We start from the raw sequence: 22,566 nt of genomic DNA on the forward strand, positions 1-22,566 counted from the left end.
ATATTACTCAGCCATAAAAGAAATGAAATTGAGTTATTTGTAGTGAGGTGGAAGGACCTAGAGTCTGTCATACAGAGTTAAATAAGTCAGGAGAAAAACAAATATTGCATGCTAGCACATATATATGGAATCAAAAAAAAAAAAAAAAGGTTCTGATGCATCTAGGGGCAGGACAGGAATAAAGATGCAGACATAGAGAATGGACTTGAGGACACAGTGAGGGGGAATGGTAAACTCACGAAGTGAAAGAGTAGCATTGACATATATACACTACCAAATGTAAAATAAATAGCTAGTGGGAAGCGGCAGCATAGCACAGGGAGATCACCTCGGTGCTTTGTGACCACCTAGAAGGATGGGATAGGGAGAGTGGGTGGGAGATGCAAGATGGAGGGGATATGGGGATATATGTATATATATAACTGATTCACTTTGTCATAAAGCAGAAACTAACACAGCATTGTAAAGCAATTATAATCCAATAAAGATGTTTTTTTAAAAAAGAAAAAGAAATTAGGGATGATTATAAAACATCTTGGCCTTCGGCAAAAAGGCTAAATCTGATATTGTGCAATGGCTTGTTTTTCTACTCGGAAGATAACCCCTAAACACAAAATTGCTGAACCTGGTGAGAAAATTGGCAGACAAACTCAATAAGCACTTGCTTTGTGGCCAATCCTTAGAATGACTTCTCAAGGTTAAATTACCTTTATAAAGAATCTAGGCATTCTAATTCTAAATTCATAAGATTATTTAACACAAGTGCTATTAGTATAAAAATCACTTTAATAAGTTTCTAGAAAATTAAGAATCTTGGGATGTACTTCAGTCCACTCAGAAATTGATCTGCTTTAATTCTGTGGGCTTCTATCTTTTGGATTTGTAGTCAGGCTTTAAATACTCATCCGTTTCTAACAATTAAACTTTGCTGTTTCACCTTCATTACCAGTTGGTGTTTTGTCCCTGAATCATATTGACAACTCTAATAAGGCACAAGGTTGCTGCCTGCTTTCAGAGTGAGACTGCATAGGAAAAAATATTAGAAAATTTTCAAAAATAAAGAAGTGTGAGGGAGCACTTTTGGTAATATGAAGCATCCTAAAGTTTGCTCATTATCAATAACAGCAGCTAATATGCTTTAAAGCTCAGCATTCAGGAAAGTGCTTCAATTATTACAGGTAAGAATTAGGAGCATATGAACAGTAGTCCAGAGATATGAGTTGCTAAAAGCAATGCTAATTATTAAACACCCCCTAGAGTAGCAATTAATATCAGAAGATCAATTTTACTTTTAAATACAGAAAAACTCTTAGCAAACTACTATATAAGTAAAGCCACTATTAAAGTCCTCAGTTTGAATGTTGTGGATTGCATCATAGGGTATGGTCTAGAGCACATTTTCACAGAATATGAGAGTGTTTCTGTCACACTGCAGAGAAAGGCTCCTCACCTTGTAAAACCCCAACCTTAGAACACCCGTGTTTTAAAAGGATCCTTTGAAGCCATGATGGAATTAGGTTAATGAATCATTTAATACCTATGCCAGGCTAAATTTCTTTCACATGCAATCAGGTTTGTAAAAGAAGCACTAATCACCACAACTCCTAATCTGTATTCAACAGAAACCCTACATACAAATTACTGGGTAAAACAAGAACATACAATAGGGAAGGAGAGGAAAAAGTGTAACTCTGCAGAAAAGAAACCTGACAGACACTACCTCAGACAGGTGATGAAGATCAACATTAACAGTGATAACTCACATTTAATATAAATATCATTGACATGATATGATTAAAATGGCACTTTACATTTGTGGTCATCCTCCCCCAAACACACAACCCTACATGATCATAATAACCCCTATGTAAACATCAGATAAGTCCCAAGTAAAAGATATTTTTTAAATATCTGAATCATAATCTACAAAGTTGTCAAGGTCATCGAAAACAAGGTAAGCCTAAGAAACTAACATGCCCAAGAGTAGCCTAAGGAGACATAATGACTAAAGGTAATGTGGGATCTTGAAAGAGAAAAAAGGACATTAGGTTTAAAATAAGAAAATTGGAATAGTGTACGGACTTTAGTTAATATATAAATATTCGTTCATTAATTGTGACAAATGTGCCATAATAATATATGATGTTGACAATAGGAAAAACTGGGCGCTGAATATGTGAAAACACTCTGTACTATCTCTACAAATTTTTCCGTAACTCCAAAACTCTTCTAAACAATAAAGTTAAATATCATACAATAACCAAAGCAGGAAGGTGCTGAAGTAAAATGGCATGTGGGGAAACTAAATCTGAAACGCTACTAGTGCATGGACAAGGCTAGAAAGCTTTCTCTTCTTAACAGTGCTTAAAAAGTTTATTGAGCTCAAGGTTTCTTAATACCAACAGAAAATAATTAATTGAGAATATCCTCATCCACATTAAAGAATAAACTAGATCAGCTGGATACATAGGCTGTGTAGGCATATATATATATATATATATATATATATATATATATATATATATATATATATATATATATGAGTTAAAGAAACAACAAACAAGGCTGACCTATTTACTATATAGAACCATTGCATTGAACAATAATAATGCTTGAGATTTCACATCAAAATCAACTTTATTTTTATCTTCCACTCTCACTTGTTTATTTATTTAGGATAACTATTTCTTTCATTGACTCCAGATAAAAATTTTGGCAGCCCCATGACTTGTCAGCTTCATCTTATGGAATAAAACACACTATGGTCACTTCAAGTCACAGTTTCAATTCATTACTTGTATTATGCACTTAATAAGCTAACTACACTTCAGCATACCCCAAACTCTACCCTATTTTGCTCTTTGAATCATTTTTCTTGAAAGCCTTCTTATTATGCCTTTGGATTGGAAATATAATGTTTTGTCTTTCCTTCTTAGAGTGGTTAGTTGGATTCATAAAAAGTTGTTTCCAAAGACAAATTTTATAAATTTGTCACCAGATTTTCAAAACTGAATCTTCTTTTTTACACTCCATCTGATTATTAAAGAGCAGTAAGTAGTAAAGAACTATGCTTCAAGAATTTCCTTTGTAATTACTGCATATGTTTCAGTGCTCTTCTGAAATGTAATACTAATTTCCACTGATGACTCAACCAAAACTTCCACATTAAGATCCTGTTATGCATATATGTGTGTGTATTATTTTAAAATAACTTATAAGACTAAATCTATAGTGGGTTATAGAATTTACAGGCACTGATTATCCCGAGTAGTGGCAACAATATGACATGGGAATAGGGTTGCCAGATAAAATGCCCAATACGTAAAGTTGAATTCAGATAGTGAATTTTTTTAGTATAAATGCATGAAATATAAAAAATTTAATTTAACTGCATTTTTAAATTAATTTTTATTGGAGTATGGTTGCTTTACAATGTTGTGTTAGCCTTCACTGCACAACAAAATGATTCAGCCATAAACATACAGATATCCCCTCCCTTTTGGACTTCCCTCCCATTTAGGTTACCACAATGCATTATGTAGAGTTCCCTGTGCTATACAGTATGTTCCCATCCTTGTCTATTTTATACATAGTATCAATAATGTATATGTCTCAATCTCAGTCTCCCAATTCCTCCCACCTCACCCATTTCCCCTTTGGTATCCATACATTTATTCTCTACGTCTGTGTCTCTATTTCAGCTTTGCAAATAAGATCATCTATACCATTTTTTTAGATTCCATGTATATGCATTATTATACAATATTTGCTTTTCTCTTCTGACTTACTTCACTCTGTATGACACTCTCCAGGTCTGTCCACGTCTCTACAAGTGACCCAATTTCATTCCTTCTTATGGCTGAGTAATATTCCATTGTATATATGTACCACATCTTCTTTATCCATTCCTCTGTTAATGGACATTTAGGTTGCTACCATGTCCTGGCTATTGTAAATAGTGCTGCAATGAACATTGGGGTGGATATGTCTTTTCGAATTATGGTTTTCTCTGGGTATATGCCTAGTAGTGGGATTGTTGGGTCATATGGTAATTTGATTTCTAGTTTTTTAAGGAACCTCCATACTGTTTTCCATAGTGGCTGTATCAATTTACATTCCCACCAACAGTGTATGAGGGTTTCCTTTTCTCCACACCCTCTCCAGCATTTATTGTTTATAGATTAACTGCATTTTTTATTTGCTAAATCTGTTAACACTACTTGAGAACTTACAAAACATGCAGATTCCCAGGTCATTCCCCAAACCTACTGAATGAGATATTCTGGAGTTGGAGTCCAGAAGTTTTTGGTTTTAAGAACTCTGTAGATCTGATGTGCACTAAAGTCTGAGAACCACTCCTCCAGGGTATTATGAATCTCTTAGCCAGCAATCTTGATGCTGCTCTCAATCTGGTCCTTCTTTCACAAGCTACCAGTAGACTCATTCTTGCCAAGCCACTGTGTTAATAAAAATATACCTGGTCGTAGAATTAGTGTAATTTTTGTACTAGTTAAAGGAGTCTAGAATGAAAGAGAAACTGAAATGACTGGTGTGCTAGATATGAGCCCCAATGAGTTTTAGTTTCCCTAGTTGTGAGGACAAGTCTGCCTTAATAACATTTTGCCTATGTCCCTGATTCCTGGTTTCCAGACTAGTTTCCAGTGGAAAAAAGACTGGTTCATGCCACAACCCCTCACCCCCAAATAATCTCACGTTTAGAGTCCCTGGTTTTCACTGGGATGTATCTTCTATCTACAACGAAATTACTTGTTGTTGAGAGATTGCCCCCTAGAAATCCTGCTATAGTGAACCTTTGTCCTTAATTTGGTTCCCTTGGATATGGTGTTTCATTTTAGATTGATAATATGGACATTGGCTGCTGACAGGGAGGCTCCTCTCTTTTGCTCAGTCTTCTTTCCTACTCTGGCATTCTTTGTCCAGTACCAAATTCATCTTGCCTCCATCTCTTTTATAGCAAGGTCTGAGTCTCACTGTCTACAATTACATAAAGTTCAGTGTGTAAAGTACCAAATATTCTAACTTAACCACAGCAACTCAACAACTGTATTTCTATTGCCTTACCTATTTCTGAGACTAATTGCTATTGAACAAATCTTTACTAATGCAGGAATTGAGGAGATATGACTCTCCATGGATATAAATGTATTCCTCTGATATGCTCTCCAAAATGTTTTCTGTTTAAGATCAAGGAAAGGAAGGAAATTCACATTTATTGAATGTTAACTGTGTGCCAAGAGGTATACAGATGTTTTACATAGTTATCTCAATATAGGAATTTTTTTTTCTACTCTTACCACTCTCTTCCATTGCTTGAAATCTCTTAATTTTCAAGATATTGTCTTTAGGCCCAAAATGGTTAGAAAGAAGAGAGGAAATCAACTATGTGGATCTCACTGAAATGATGAGGGAAAATAAGGAATGGATTCCTAGGTATGAAAGAAAGTAATAGATAATTTTTATTTGAGCTTCATGGGCTCTGGTGTAAGAAGTATAAAAATAAGAAAACTCATGTAATATCTTCTTGTCTTGGGTGGGGAGAGAGACAAAGAAAGAGAAAGGGGAGATTAAGAATGAGAGATAATAAAATATAGAAACAGAAGTGTGATTGTGTGGAGCATTTCAAGCAAAATTTATTTTGATCTCAAGATAAACCAGTAGGTGGGCACTTTGACAACTTGAATGTATAATGTCTATGTTATTAATAAAGTTTTCAAAGAATAAGAATTCTACTACCAATTCATATTGAGATGCAAAATATGATCATATTATGATTATGTAAAGAAGCAAGAGAAACTTGGACAAATGACATGTTTTCACCCTTTTAGAAAGAGAATAATAGAAGATTAATTAAGCAATACATTATCTCTGGAACCATGCTACCAGACTAAGAACACTTGCACTGAAGTAGCAAAACAGGTGAGGAGCTAAGTAAAAGCTGAGCCCAGGGCCTCCTAAGGCATAGTCACTCTTCAGTAAGTATCTGCTAAATTAATGAAAAATTGGGAAATTATTTCTTATGAAACACCTTGCCTAACTTGCTTGCATTTGTTTCAGTTTTTCATTTTCTTTACAGGGTAACAGTTGGGTCAATCATGTGTATTGGAGAATCGCTTGGATGATTTGTTAAGATTTTTGTGTCCAATCCCTAAAGTTTGTAATTTAATAGTATTGTGTTCTGGCTTGAGAGTTTGAATGTATAACAATTTCCAGGGTCAATCTGATGCTGCTAGTCTGGGACTACACTTTGAGAACTATTGGTTTATGTCTTCAATAAGTCGCATGGATTCCTTCCATATATGAAATCAGGTGAAGGAAGAAATTCAGAGGAAGGGAAAAAAAGGAGAAAGAATCCAACAGTCATTTTTTAAAAATTTTATTTTATTATAGTTGATTTACAATGTTGTGCTAATTTCTGCCATACAGCAAAGTGATTCAGTTGTGTATATATATATATATATATATATATATATATATATATATATATATATATACACACACACACACACATTCTTACATTCTTTTATCATTATGGTTTATCACAAGATATTGAATATAATCCCCTGTGCTATACAGTAGGACCTTGTTGTTTATCCATTCTATATATAATAGCTTGCATCTGCTAATCCCAAACTTCCAATCCATCCCACCCCCACCCCCCTCCCCTTTGGCAACCACTAGTCTGTTCTCTATGTCTGTGAGTCCATTTCTGTTTCATAGATAAATTCATTTGTGTCATATTTTAGATGCCACATATAAGTGATATTATATGGTATTTGTCTTTCTCTTTCTGGCTTATTTTACTTAGTATGATGATCTCTAGTTGCATCCATGTTGCTACAAATGGCAATATTTCATTATTTTTATGGATGAGTAGTATTCCATTGTATATATGTACCACATTTTCTTTATCCATTCATCTGTCAATGGACATTTAGGTTGTTTCTATATCTTGGTTATTGTGAATAGTGCTGCTATGAATACATGGGTGCATGCATCTTTCAAATTATAGTTTTGTCTGGATTTATGCCCAGTAGTGGGATTGCACGATCATATGGTAACTCTATTTTTATTTTTTTGAGAAACCTCCATACTATTTTCCATAGTGGCTGCACCCATCTACATTCCCACCAACAACGTAGAAGAGTTCTCTTTTCTCCTCACCCTCTCCAACATTTATTATTTATAGACTTTTAAATAATGACCATTCTGACCAGTGTGAGGTGGTATCTCATAGTTTGGATTTGCATTTCTCTAGTAATTAGTGATGTTGTGTATCTTTTCATGAGTCTGTTGACCATCTGTATGTCTTCCTTAAGAATCCAACAATCTTTAAAACTGACAAGAACTACAGGTTAAAATATGCTCCTTTGAGATAAAATACAGTTGTCTGATAAAACTTTTTTATGAGTTTCTGTATTAAAATTTCAATTGCCTATTACACACGTGGATTCATTCATTTAAAAACTATCTCCGAGGTTCTTGCAAGATGTCATGTGCTATAAGCAGTACATACAGATTAAAAAGGTACAAAAAAGTTTCCACTCTTAAGAAAGATACAGTCTAGTTAAAGAATAGCAGCTAGATTTTATCTCATGTGTAAACACTACTTCATTTACAGTAACTTCGTGGAGAGCTATGTTGGGAAGAATTCTGATCTCAAGTTTCTACTGTCCAATATTATAGCCATTAGTCACATGTGGATTTTAAATATGAATGAATTAAAATCAATTAAAATTTAAAGTTCTGTTCCTCAATCACACTAGTCACTTTCAGGTACTCAAAGCTGCATGTGTTTATTGTCCAATATATTGGGAAGTGCAGAATACAGGACATTTCCAGCATTGCATGCAGTCCAATTGGGAAACACTGTTCTAGGTAAAGCAGGAAGAGGGAATCAGGATTACAGAAATTCTTTTCCAACCCCCCCCCCATTAAAACAATAGTTGAAAGTAGGGGGAAAATCTCAGGCAGACTTTTTCCAAAGAGATGGGCATAAAATGACAGCTTTGTCAAAGAGATTTAGAAGGCTCAGCAAGACTGCCTACTCATCCTTACAGAAGTATTACAAAAGAAAGAAAGTGTGTAGATACAATTCTAAAAATGTTCAATAAAGCTCTCCAAGCTGGAAATAAGTTTGCCAAGGACATGAATAGGGAACTCACAAAAAGTCTCTTAAAAAGACCCTCAACCTCAAAGAAACTCCTACTGATGCAAAATCTCAGCAGGGACAGCACTTTTGCAGTCTAGGGGAAATCTAGGAGCAAAGGCTGAAATAATACCAACACACACTAATTATCTTCAAAATAAATAGGTACTAAGTACAAAAAAGAAAAGAAAAGAAGAAAGAAACAATAATTTCAGGGTTTCTGAGTTAGGTTGCTATTAGCATTTTTGCTGGACAGTTCTCTGCTATGCAAATCTATCTAGAACATTGTAAAATATTTTGAGGCCCTAGGCTGTGGTTACTAAATATGAGTAGCATTCCAGTGACTGAGAAAATAAGAAATGTCCCCTCCATAAAATTTCCAAAAATCTTCCTAGGAGGACAGTGCTATTTCCTCAGGTGAGAACACCAAGAGGTCTGTGAAAAAAAAGAAGTTAGAGGGCTTCCCTGGTGGCGCAGTGGTTGAGAATCCGCCTGTCGATGCAGGAGACACGGGTTCGTGCCCTGGTCCGGGAAGATCCCACATGCCGCGGAGCAACTAAGCCCGTGAGCCATGGCCGCTGAGCCTGTGCGTCCGGAGCCTGTGCTCCGCAACGGGAGAGGCCACAACAGTGAGAGGCCCGCATACCGCAAAAAAAAAAAAAAAAAAAGAAGTTAGGAAGGGTGCCAATGTAGGAGGGAACACTGAGAATTCCCACAGATTTTTGACATAGGGCCAAGGGTAGCATTTAAGGTTTCCATTTCATTTCATCCTGGGTGATTGGAAATGCTTTCTGAGAAATACTTAAGACAGAGTAAACTAAAATTGAGTAATATCTGATGAAAGGAATAAAAAATTCTACCTAGAATACATGCCATTAGAGAAAGAGGTAGAAGAAGAGGAGAGAGAGAGGAATAGGGGAAACGTAGGGGAGGGGAGGGGAGGAGAGAGGAGAAACATCCCAATCAATAAAATTGCAGAAGAGGAGAACTCAATCATAAATAGACTCTTCAACACAGCCTCAAGTTTGTGTTTATTTTCTTCCTCCTTATATACCTCTGTTCTCATTTTCTTCCTCCCTACATACCTGTGTTATCAGGCTACATAAAAGCAGTGCGTTGTGAATCAGGACTTAAATTATATCTCAAAGGGGAAAGGAAAGAGTTCTCACTTAATGTGGAAAGGAAAGCACGGAGAAGTCACCTACATTGTTTCAGAGAAGACTGAAATTCTGCATACACTAGCTGCTCACATCATGCAAAAATAAGACGAAAAGAAATTCCTGCCCAATATTTAAGTAGAATAGAGTGTTTAAAGTTGCAAAAAATAAAGACAAACAAGCCTCTATGTAAAAGATAATTTAAGGGAAAAGACATATTCTTATAGAACAATTTATCAAAAACATGCATTCAATAAATCAGAAACAAATATAAAGTGATAGTGTCACTAAAAATAAATATAAATTTTCTTTAAAACTAAACAAAACATATTTTTGAAATACTGCAGCACTGCCATTTCTTTCTATCTGTGTATTATTATGTTTCCAGGTTGTGAAAAGAATAAGACACTATTCTGAGAGTCAATTGACCAGAGATATTGGTAATTTATTGGTTATATTTATCTTCTTCATGTTTTAAAATATTTTATAGGTTTATGGCAGCATTGAAACTTAATTACTATTAATTGTTAAATTAGAACTAAATTCCTAGTTATTACATAATTTTTTTAAAAATTACTTTAAAAATGTAGAGCATCAGTCAGGTTTCAATTCAGATTGTCCTAACAAAAGACAAAACATAGTTTAAACTGTAGTATTTTCCTATGACTGCATAACAAACTACCACGAACTTAATGACTTGGAACAATATAGATTTATTCTCTTACAGATCTAGAGGTCAGAAATTAATCTTTCTGGGTTAAGATCAGCAGGCAGGGCTGCAACCTTCTGGAGGTTCTAGGAGAGAATCCATTTCCTTGCTTTTGCCAGCTTCTAGAGGCTGTCCACATTCCTTGGCTTGCTGCCTTATTTCTCTGTCTTCAAGCTAGCAGTGTTGGCCAAGTCCTCCTCATGTTGCCATCACTCTGGTTCTCTTTTCTGTCCCCTCACACATTTATAAGGAAACTTGTGATTCTATTGGGCTCACCCAGATAATCCAGGATAATCTCTCCCTTTGAAGTTTGGCTGATTAGGACCTTAATTCACCTTTACTTATAACATAACTTATTCCCAGGTTCCAGGGATTGGTATTGGTCATGTTTGGGGGTCCAAATTCTGTTTACCACAAAAGCAGTTTTATTCTTTATTTTGCTAGAAAATTTAGGACATTTGTCAGGGTTGTCTTGCAAATCTGATAGCCCTAAATAAGAGACAAGATATAGCTTAAACTTCATAAATTAAGTCCTTATAAGTTTATGAAAATTCTTGACTTGATTCTAATTATGTAGTTTGGATGCAGGATATTCTTTTTTAGGAAAAGTATCTTAAAAGATATCACTTTTGAATGAATTTGAAGAAGCAAAAACAAAAATTGCGTAACAAAAGGAAATGAAATACATCTCAAGAAAATGGTATTTTCAGAGTACTGTTCTATATTATCTGGGCCCAAATTAAAACTTAGATTTTGATTTAAAATAAAAATACTGATTCTGAACTTATCTTTGCAGCTCCAAAAATCTATTAAAGGGAATAAATATCTAAACCTCAATATAGGAGTTAATATTATACATTATTACAATATTGAATAGACAATTGAATATCCATTAGAATATCAAAGATATTGGATTCCTTACTTCTAGCAGCCTAAATTGTCATGGAAAAAAATTAGTTATGATAAGGATAAATTCTGCTTGCTCTAAGAATGCAAACATTGGCAGTATTGTATTTAATGTCCTCTAAAGCTTCATCTGAAGATCTATACTGGATTCAACTGTATCTCCAATGAAATATATATTTTAAAACAAGTATTATCCATTTCAATTATGTTTTGTCTTCTCTCAATCTTGTTTCAGATATTTTATTGCCTTTATATATTTTGTTATATTTCTTACTATTTCATTTTTATTACTAATATTATGCAGTGACTTTCTGTTGAATAATTATTTTGAGCTTGAACAATCTCATTTGTTGTAGTGAAAGTAAAGGTTCCTCTTGGTACATGGTTGTCTTTGGGTGTCAAGGGGAAGTTATCAATATTACAAGTATTATGTTTTGATTGTTTTTTGTATAAGGTCACTATTTCATTTAACCTCTTTAGATGAAAACTCTATTACATCCACTGTAAATTAGGGTTGCTATTGTTGACTAAATTGTTCTTTAAATTAATTTAAGATTTCTAATCATTTTCTCATTCATGGCATAGAAGCTCAATGGCCAACAAATTAAAGAAAGTGATCTGTAAACTGTAAATTGCTATTCAAATGTTATGTGCAATTTTAAAATGTGTGTTTTCTGAATTCTATACTTGGAAATTGGGAATGACTGCAAATAAGACCTGACGAATTTTATGCTTCATTTTCAAAATATTTTGCCAGAAATCATATTTCATCGTGTTTCTGCTAATATTTCTCTTGGGGAAAATGTATACAGCTTATGAATTTCTAGAGAGTTAGAAAATTTTAATATTTGTATGAAATAAATGTTTTCCGATAAGGATTAAAGTAGATCATAGTATCTGAGGACCAGAATATCAAGCAGAAAAGTTAGCATTGCCCCTTTATAAAAGTTAACCAGTGATATTGTATGACAAATAAGTCTATCACACATACTCTTCTAAACCATCAAAATGTTTATACATTTTCAATTACCCTCATAAGGTTACATTTTATTATTGTGTTTTGTTTTATTTTATTTTTTTTAACTCAAAGGAAACCCTCTCTTCACATGTATGTACATAGTAGTTGAGAAAACTAAGAGAAATATCTTGTTTGCTGCCAAGGGACTCACTTTAAAATGTCCTACCTGAATCATTAAAAAAGAAATAAACTTCTCCAAATATGGATGCCTCAAACATCTTGCAAGGAATGTTGATTCCAAAAACTTAGAGTTATTGTTCAAGGGTAAGATTTCTGTTCATGAGGTGCAGGGTTGAAAATTAGGATTTATTTCGAAAGAACTACTACTCAGAATAAAATAATATAATGAAAATCAAAGGAGTAAGGCAGAAATAGAGTTCCTGGAACATGGCAGTGTTAGAGAGACATTTATAGTTCTAAGTGCCTGTGTTAGTAAGGAAGAAATATATAACCAATGGCCTAAGTGTCTAAGTTAAGGCGGCATGAAAGAACAGCAAGTTAAACCTATTACACAGCATGACATTTTTCAAGTGCTGTTAAGCCCAGAAAAAAATCAGTGGAAGAATATTTATATCCAGAAAAAAATATTATTCAGTGGAAATCAAGACATTCTCAGATGAAAGGAAATAATTAGAGATTTTGTCACAACATATCTACCCTAAGAATGACTAAAGGAAGTTTTCTAAACAGAAATGATATAACAAAAGAAGAGATCTTGGAACATCAGGAAGAAGTAACAATGAAAAGAGTAAAAAAACATAAAGAATGTATCTACAATAGACTTTCCTTCTCTCAGATTTTCTAAGTTACATTTCATGGTCATGTATGTAACATCATTTTTCTCTGGCTGCTTTTAAGATTTTATCTGTTGTTTTGAATATTCCAATTATGATATGTATGGGTGACATTTTTGTCATATTTCTTTTTTTTTTTTTTTTTTTTTTTTTTTTTTTTTTTTGCGGTATGCGGGCCTCTCACTGTTGTGGCCTCTCCCATTGCGGAGCACAGGCTCCGGACGCGCAGGCCTAGCGGCCATGGCTCACGGGCTTAGTTGCTCCGCGGCATGTGGGATCCTCCCGGACCAGGGCACGAACCCGTGTCTCCTGCATCGGCAGGCGGACTCTCAACCACTGCGCCACCAGGGAAGCCCCATATTTCTTTTTTTAAATAAATTTATGTATTTATTTATTTATTTATGGCTGTGTTGGGTCTTCATTGCTGTGTGCAGACTTTCTCTACTTGCAGTGAGCGGGGGTACTCTTCATCACAGGTGTGTGGGCTTCACACCATGCAGTGGCTTCTCTTGTTGCAGAGCATGGGCTCTAAGTATGCAGGCATCAGTAGTTGTGGCACACAGGTCAGTAGTTGTGGATTGTGGGCTCTAGAGTGCTGGCTCAGTAGTTGTGGCACATGGGCTTAGTTGCTCCATGGCATGTGGGATCTTCCCAAACCAGGGATTGAATCCACATCCCCTGCATTGGCAGGTGGATTCTTAACCATTCTGGCACCAAGGAAGTCCTTGTCATATTTGTTTTGATATGGTTTCATTGAACTCATTTTATCTGTTAGTTTATAGCTTTCATTGAATTTAGAAAAACATTTCCATTATTTCTAAAAATCATTTTGTGTCCCCTGTCTCATCTTTAGCCTTTCCTGCTGGGACTCCAACTTCACACTTATTAGGCCACTTGAAGTTGTCCTACCTCTCACTGATGCTCTTTTCTTTAATTCTACTTTTTTAATTCCATTGTTTCATATTTCATTTTGGGTGATTTCTATTGCTATGTCTATAAACTTCCTGATATTTAATTACTGTGATGTCAGTTTCTACCATTATTTCTATTAGTGTATTTCTAAGTTTGCAAATTTTAGTCTTTACCACTGAAATGTGTTTTGTGTTTTCATACCTATGTCTTTGGTTAACGTTTTTGCAGTATCTAATATAATTATGATAATATCCTCATTTTCTAATTCTAACATCTGAGTTAGTGCTGGAATAGTTTTTACTGATTAATTGTTCTCCTCATTGTGGGTTGTGTTTTCTTTTTTGTTTGTTTCCTTGCTAAGTATTTTTTTTAATGTTTTAATGAAATATTGTGCTTTATTTTGAACACTGTAACAAAATGATTGGAATGTACTTTGGAAAGTACATGTGGAAAGGAATGTGGAAAGGTTACCACCTTATCCATGGTCTTCACAATAGCATTCATTGATGAATATATCAGAAAAACAGACAAATAAACTACATGAGACACATTCAGAATGGCACCACCTCTGATGGTCCTGACAGCTATGAAGCCTGGTGAAAGATTCTGATGTAGTTTGTGGTAGGTTTTAATTTTATTGTAGATTACAAATCAGGAAGTTTCTAGATCACTTTAAAGTGAAGCCATGTCTCAAAGTATTATCAAATGAGTTTAAGTACTAGAAGGAGTCTTACAGATGATAGTCTTGTCTCTCATATGTACTTATCAGGAAACTGAGGCTTGTTTTGGTGAAGTGACTTGTCACGAGTTGCAGTGCTTTGTGTTAAGATCAGAATTAGGAAATTTATAGTCTTTACAATCAGTAAATGTCATAGCAAAAAATGAGTAAATTCTTTAAAAAATAAGTATGATGATTAGTACTATGAATTTCTTGTAAAAAGATTAATAAAACAAATATGAGCTTTATACAAATATAAGTATGCATTCCATGTATGTTTGAATTAATCTTTATGAGTTATAATACAAGTAAAATATCAATTTCAAATTAGGATGAAATGAAATTTTTTACAATATATAATTTCCTCCAAATGAAATTTTGTATTGTAAAATAATGCATGGGGAATTGGCATAATTTAGTTGCACTTAAAGACTAATTTACATCTTGAAAATCACACTCAAAGAATCTCATTTGAGAAGATCCTCATAGAATATTATGTTTTTATCATATTCATTTTCCTCCAATTTTCCTGTATATACATTTCTCTATTTCTCCAGATACCAAAGCTGGACAGACACCACAAGAAAAGAAAACTACAGGCCAGTATCCCTGATGACTATTGGCGCAAAAATCCTCAATGAAATCCTAAAAATCTGAATCCAACAGCACATTAAAAGGATCATACCAAGGTCATACCATGACCAAGTAGGATTTACTCTTGGGATGCAAAGGTAGTTTAACATATGAAAATCAATTAATGTAACACATCACATTAAAAGTATAAAGCATAAAATTAACATAAAACATAATAATTACATGACTGTCTCAATAGGTGCAGAAAAAGCATTTGACAAAATTCAACACTGTTTTATGGTAAAGACTCTCAACAATCTAGGAATAAAAAGAAAGTATCTATCTATGAAAAGTCCACAGATAACATCATATACAATAGTGAAAACCTGACAGATTTTCTTCTAGGATCAGGAACAAGGCAAAGAAGACCACTTCACCACTTCTATTCAACATAGTACTGGAAGTCCTAGTCAGATCAATACAGCAAGAAAAAAATAATAATAAAAGACATGTAATGGAGAATGAAGATGTAAAATTGTCCCTGTTTGCAAATGACATGATTATGTATGTAGAAAATCCTAAAGATTAAGGAGAAAAATACTATTAGAACTAATATATTAATTCAGTAAAGTTTGCTGAGTAATTTTTGATTGGATACCAGACATTAAGAATTTACCTTTTTTTTGAGGGGTGGGGACAGATATTTTGAATTCTTATAAATATCCAAGATATTTTGAAGGGACTCCCTAAGTCACTGGGAAAGAGTTTGATCCTCAGAAGTCTTGATTTTAATCTTCATGAAGCAGTAGCCTTGCAATATTTAGTCTCAGGTTATATCCTCCTCATTCTGAGGCAAGAACTTCTGTGTTCTCTACTCAGTGCCCCATGAGTCATGAAGCTTTGGAGTCTGTTTGGAACAGACACTTGTTACAGACCTGTTTAAGCACTAGGTACTGTTACCTCTAGTAACAGTGTCTGACGTGGTTCTTTCTCAGGCCTTGTATGTTTCCTCACGTGCATGAACTTACTCACCTGAATGCTAAAGGAGAACCATCTGCAGATCTTTAGAGTTCTCTGTCTTGTAGTTCTCTTTTCTCTGTCTTGATAACTCTAGTCACCTTTATCTTTCTGCACTTTTAACTCTGCTTACTCAATTCAAGGTGTCAGTGAACTCCACCTGGATGCTTCTATCCCATGTCACCGCCTGAAAACTCATGATATTAAGCTAGGAAAGTTGCAGAACCCATTTGTTTCTCATCTTTAAGTGATTACTTTCCTTTATTTCTAAATATGCAGTGTCTTGCAAACCATTTAATTTTTGTTGTTTCAAGTGGTAACATTAATCTGTCCCCTATTACTCTATCTTGATCAGAATTAGAAATCTCAATGCATTTTTAAAATGAAGGAAAAAATCTGGAGTAATAGTGGTAAAATCTGAAGGAAACTCAGTCTCAATTGTAGCTTAGAATAATACCTTATAACATTTTTGTTACAGTAGCTTATTATTGAACATCCAAGCTGTTATGTACATCAGGTCTCTGTCTTAGGGGTGCTTTTTGGATGCAGCCACTTTGAAGCAATTGTTACTTCTCCAAGTTTGGAGAGACACAGAGAGAGATGGGGGTGGGGAATAATATCAGGAGTAAAGGAAAGCCTGTGGGTGGGTTGAAAACCATGAACCCATGTCATATGGAAAGATAGCACAAAAGGGAGATTATAGAGATGCACTATCCAGTATGGTGGCCACCAGCCAGGTAATATCTAGTTACTAGCCAGATAACAGATAATAAGGACTGGTTGTATTTTACATTTACAGCATATTCATTTGACTAGTAACAAATGAATGTGCTATAAGTATAAAATAGGCATGAGATTTTGAAGACTTTTAAATGAAAAAAACTTGAAAATAATTTATATTGATTATATATTAAAATTATATTTTGGACATATTTGGACTAAATAAAATCATTATTGGAGTTAATTTTACCAGCTTTTTTTCACTTCTGTAGTGTGCTTACTAGAAAACTTAAAATTATATGTGTGGCTTGCATTTGTGGCTCACATTATATTTTGAATTGGATAGCACTTTTATTGATTGTTGTTCTTACTATGCTTAGCTCAAAGACTGTAGTGTAATCTATGGACTCTTTCTCAGTGTAACTGTATAACTGCTTACACAAACAAAAGTATGAATACAGTTCTAAGGTATTCTCTGCTGTTTGGAAACCATCTATGGGCCCAAGTTAAGAATCTTTACCGGGGAATGTTAACCATCATAACACCAGCCATGTCATTTGGGAACTTGGAGAAGAGAATATTTCTGCCTTGGGATTTTCATTGGGTTTCTAGGCCAAGACAAAAGCAAGAATAGAGAAGTAAAGGAATTAAGCATTCTAACATTTCCCATAATGATTTTTTCTTTGCTTCTTCACCAACTCTTTTTCTACCCAGTATTTGTTCAGTTTAGAAGAATGTCTATATAATTATAGTATCTACCTAACTTAAAGTAGGACTTCTGGGGGTAAATGCTTTCTTTGTCTTCTTCATTCTTTAAAAGTTGTGTGCAATATTACTCAGCCATGAAAAAGAATGAAATTTTTCCATTTGAGACAACATGGATGACCTGGACGGTATTATGCTTAGTAAAATAAGTCAGAGAAAGATAAATATTGTATGTTTTTACTTATAGGTGGAATCTAAAAAAATAAAACAAAAGAACAAATATAACAAAACAAAAATAGACTCACAGATACACAAAACAACCTAGTGGTTAACAGAGGGGACAGGTCTAGAGGGAGGGGCAAAATAGGTGAAGGGGATTAACAGGTTTGGACTACTAGGTAAAAAATAAATGTTACAAGGATGTATTGTACAGCCCAGGGAATATAGTCAATATTTTATAATAACTTTGTATGGAGAATAACCTATAAAATATCAAATTACTATGTTGTACACCTGAAATTAATATAATATTGAGTCAACTATACTCCAATTAAAAACAAAAAATCTGCATGCATGTTTTTTTTTTAAGCAAAATAATGTAGCCCTAACCACAGATCTGAGCAATTTTGCATATTCCGCTTGAAACTTCAAGATCCATGGCCCAGGAACCTGAGGATTTTATTTCACACCCATAAAATCACAACTGTGAAATATGAATTGTTAAAGGATGAGCAGACTCCAGAGAAATTTGACTGATAGTGGTAGAGAAAAACAAGATTATTGGCAGTAAATGAGCTGATGCTAACTTGATGGTGATTAGATGCAACACCTCCCATGTCACCATCTCATCTCTAAATAAGGAGCCATTCCATAATGAACTGGAAATCAAGATGAGACCTAGCCCTGTGAAGGAATTTCTTGCCTGAAGAGTTTACTCTTTGAGCACCATCTTTTTTGTTCTGTTTTGACATTCATGCATTAACATAGTTTACACAATTGTTGACAAAGTACAGTTAGTCAAATTATTAAAACAAGTCTATACTGTTTTCTTTACTGAAACTCCCATATAGTCTGCAAAACTTATAGTTCCCTATCCTATTTTCAAGCTTTTAATTCTATTCAAAAAGTAATTAGTGAATATTTGCCCTGTGCCTAATACCACACTAAGTACCATGAGGGATACAAAGGGAAGTAGAATAAATGTTCTTGTTTTCTCAATGCTTGCAATTTCCTTGAGGAAAGACCACATATTTTGGTCAAAATATAGCAGTGAGGGCTTCCCTGGTGTCGCAGTGGTTGAGAGTCCGCCTGTCGATACAGGGGACGCGGGTTCGTGCCCCGGTCCAGGAGGATACCACATGCCGCGGAGCGGCTGGGCCCGTAAGCCATGGCCGCTGAGCCTGAGCATCCGGAGCCTGTGCTCCACAATGGGAGAGGCCATAGCAGTGACAGGCCCGCATACCGAAAAAAAAAAAAAAAAAGCAGTGAAATATATAAGTAAGTAATACAATTAAGGAACACACACACAAAAAAATAGCTTTAAATAAAATGCTGAATATTAAAACTGTTCCAAAAAGTCAGGAGACAATAAGGTGATAATTATCCATTGAAGAATCTGGTTTTGAAAGATATAGAGCTGTTGGACACACCAACTGAACAGGTAAACAAGGAAAACCACAAAGTCAGTATACTCGGTGTTTTCTATTCTTTTTCAAGATATGGCATATATAAAATATTTGTTAACTCACTATGGCAAACTGAGAAACTGTTAATGGGCCAGAAGTAAGCAATTAAGGTATCTAATTACTCCCAGACCGTGGCTAGGTGCACACCAGCCTGAGGGCTTCAATCCTAGCACACTTAAACCTATGTTTAAGTGACGTATCTGTTGGAAATTGATTTATGACAACACCTTTCTGGGGCACTCCTTCCAAAGAGATCACTTTGTTTTGTTTTTTACTATGGATTATATCACCTGACCCAAAGGCAGCAATCTAGAGGCAGATTAGCAGCTATGAAGTGATCTAGTGTGAGAACTCTTATGAAGAGAGGTATCTTAAACTGAACTGTGTCTGGCTAACTAAATCACAACCCTTCTTAAAGGGTTTGAAGTGAGACTTCCAGTGAATACATAAAGTGGATTTTTTTTAAAATGGAGAGTCTGTAAGAGTAAAAGTGATATGATTTACAAAGGAACAGAAAACATGGGTAAGGAGACGCCATGAGGGAGAAAAGGAGGAAGAAAATGTCAAAAGCTGAATAGGAATAAAAATGAATAGGAAAGAATCAGAAAAGGACATGCTAAGTTAGGGATGTAACATATTTTCCTGAGAAGGAAATAACCTGGCTTTATTTTAAGGCACCAATTAGTAGAGTCACTGCCACTGAGTCACCAGAACTGCCATCAGACCACAAGAAGAATGTTGGACCCTGAAAGGCCATGCTGTTCCCATGCAGTCTCAGGGTCCCTGGTCAGAGCCCTCACTCTTCTTCCTTATTTCCCCTTGTATCAAACATGAATTTATTCCTGTCCCTTGCCACCTGGAAAACATACATAACCTTACCCATAAAGCCAGTTCAGCACAAAGGCTCATTTCTCCACAGCCTTCCTCAGTGCCCATTGTGACCACAGGGATGTTGTGAATTTCCTCAGCTCCAGTGAAAGACTACTTTCTCATGAATCACCCTATGAAGTTGATAATACTCCTTGCAACACTAGTTTGCAAAGGCCAGTGGGTAACTGTAAAGCAATTTGTCAATTTCCTATTCTACAAGGAAGTATTTCATTTCTTATTCTTCTTCATACGTATCTTACTTTAGAAACATTTTCATGATTTTTATACACATTATCTAACATTTTTGTGCCATCAAACACATATCCCAGTCACAGCAAACTCCACTTATGAATACCTCATACTGTTTCCCAAAATCCCACTGTGGTCAACTGAAAAAAGGGACATAAATTCATACCATCCATTTTTGCATGAACCTATGCAATGTGAGTTTGAACCAACTTCCATCAAGTGGTTAAGTCTATTTCTGAATCTTTTAAGTTTAATAGAGAACAAGGCAAATGAGGCAAATATATATAACCCTGTGCCTTGTTTAAGTGCACAGGCTTGAAATGTTCTTGTACTTTGGGGCTTACTCTCTCTTGCAAGTCTTTGGAGCCCTCAGATTGCTTTGCAGAAAAAAACAGAAACAAAAATTGGACACACTTACTAGAGGATGAGACTACATGACAACACAGAGCAGAGACTAGCCTACCCAGCTGAAGTCTTTCAATGAACAACCATTCTGTCCACTGCTGAACTCTATGCGCAAGATTACTGCTGTCCATGCAGCCCTAGATGAGCTGAATCAGACCAGAAGAATTGCCCAGTCAACCCAAGGAACTATGAGAATTAATAAAGATGTGTTGTTTTAAACAGGGATTGGGAAACCTTTCTGTAAAGGATCGTATAGAAAATGTTTTTGATTTGGGGAATCACTGTATCTCTTTCTAAACTATTCAACTCTATAGTTATAACAAGAGAGCAGTCATAGACAACAGACATTTGAATGGATATAGCTGTATACCAATAAAACTTCATTTAAACTTAAAGTTCCAGTAAAAGTAAATATTATTGCCTAAGTTTCAAGACCCCTGTTTTAAACCAGTAAGTTTTAGGGTAGTTTATTACACAACAAAAGATAAAAGAGACACTGATCTTATTGCAGTTTCCTTTCCCACCTTCCCGATCTAGTTAACTACTGTAACTTGTCCTTTAGAATTCAGTAGAAGCATCATTTCAGAAAGCCTGAATGCATTGGTTTTGGAATCAGACCAAATCTGAGTCTTGATTCTACCACATACTACATATTTGAGACTTAGGAAAGTTATCCTGTCTTGAGCTTTAGTTTATTTATCTACAAAATAGGCCTGGCATAAAATAATGATTTAATTTTTTAGATAATTATAGTATAGTTAAATATTATGTCATTATATCCTTATTATCTTCACTCCCAGTTTAGAATAGATGCTTTGCACTAACATGGTATCTTGTGTGTACTCCTATAACACCATTTACTATACTATGCATTAATATTATTTTTTTAGCTTTTCTTGTCATCATTTGACACAAAGGAATTAATTCATAATTAAGGAGAATCTTCTTCCCTCCTCTGATGATTCCTTCCAAGAGGACACTCAGTTGCTGCCTCACTCCTGGCCTCTCTCTACCATTTTACTGAACTTAAGATACTGAGCTCAGTTCCTACCTTGTTCCTCCTGGAGAGGTAAATCCTCTCTGAAAGCACACATCCCCTTCTGCTCCTCCAGGGAAGGGCATCACATGTGGAGAGGTCCAGTCCTGAGCTCCTTGACCAGGTTAGTATATATATTTGGTTCTAGGGTTCACTGTTAGGTATTAGGAGGACCCATTTTTCCCTCACATTAAGCCATATCATCCAATCTTGGTCTGTCATTAATAAAGGTTTAATTTAGGCTTTTATTTTCTTGCTTTTGTGCCATATTTTTCAATCAGTTCATAGCTCATTCAGGGAACAAAGACAATTTTTATTGGGTCTCTTTGAGATCCCAACATACATGCAACACACTTAAAACTGTTCCTAGAAAATAGAGAGCAATTCCTGTAGGAGAGAAGGAGTAATATTGCTTTCTAGTCTTAGCAAAGTAGAGAGGCTTCCAGAAATTAGATCATTGCTATTGAAATTTACAGAGAGAAAATGAACATTTCAGTCTCTGCTGGCTACTTGCTGAGCTGCAGATATTTGTATGCCAGCACTATGCACCTAAACTGACTGAGCATCAGTGAGTTTTTGGAAGAATCTGATATGTGTCCCTAACAGCTTTTGAGTGGAAGAGACCTCACTGGCAGGAGATGGATAAGCTGCACCTCTGTGGGTATTTTCCTGTAGGCTAAGTGGGATTGTAGCGGGCTTGAAGCTGCCCCAAAGGTCTAGGCATGGGCTTTCCGACAGAAAGAAACCATAGGGCACTGCTTGGCAAAAAGGAATTAACAAGGAGCATGAGGAATTAACAAGGAACAACTGGAGAGTTGTTCATGAAGCTTGTGAGGAAGCCAGGCCATGAGCTATTCCTTACAGGAGGATTTCCCAACACATCACCAAGCATCTAATTTGATGCCTACAATGACAAAGACATTCA

Source organism: Kogia breviceps, chromosome 7, assembly GCF_026419965.1.
Source record: "Kogia breviceps isolate mKogBre1 chromosome 7, mKogBre1 haplotype 1, whole genome shotgun sequence".
NCBI lineage: Eukaryota > Metazoa > Chordata > Mammalia > Artiodactyla > Physeteridae > Kogia > Kogia breviceps.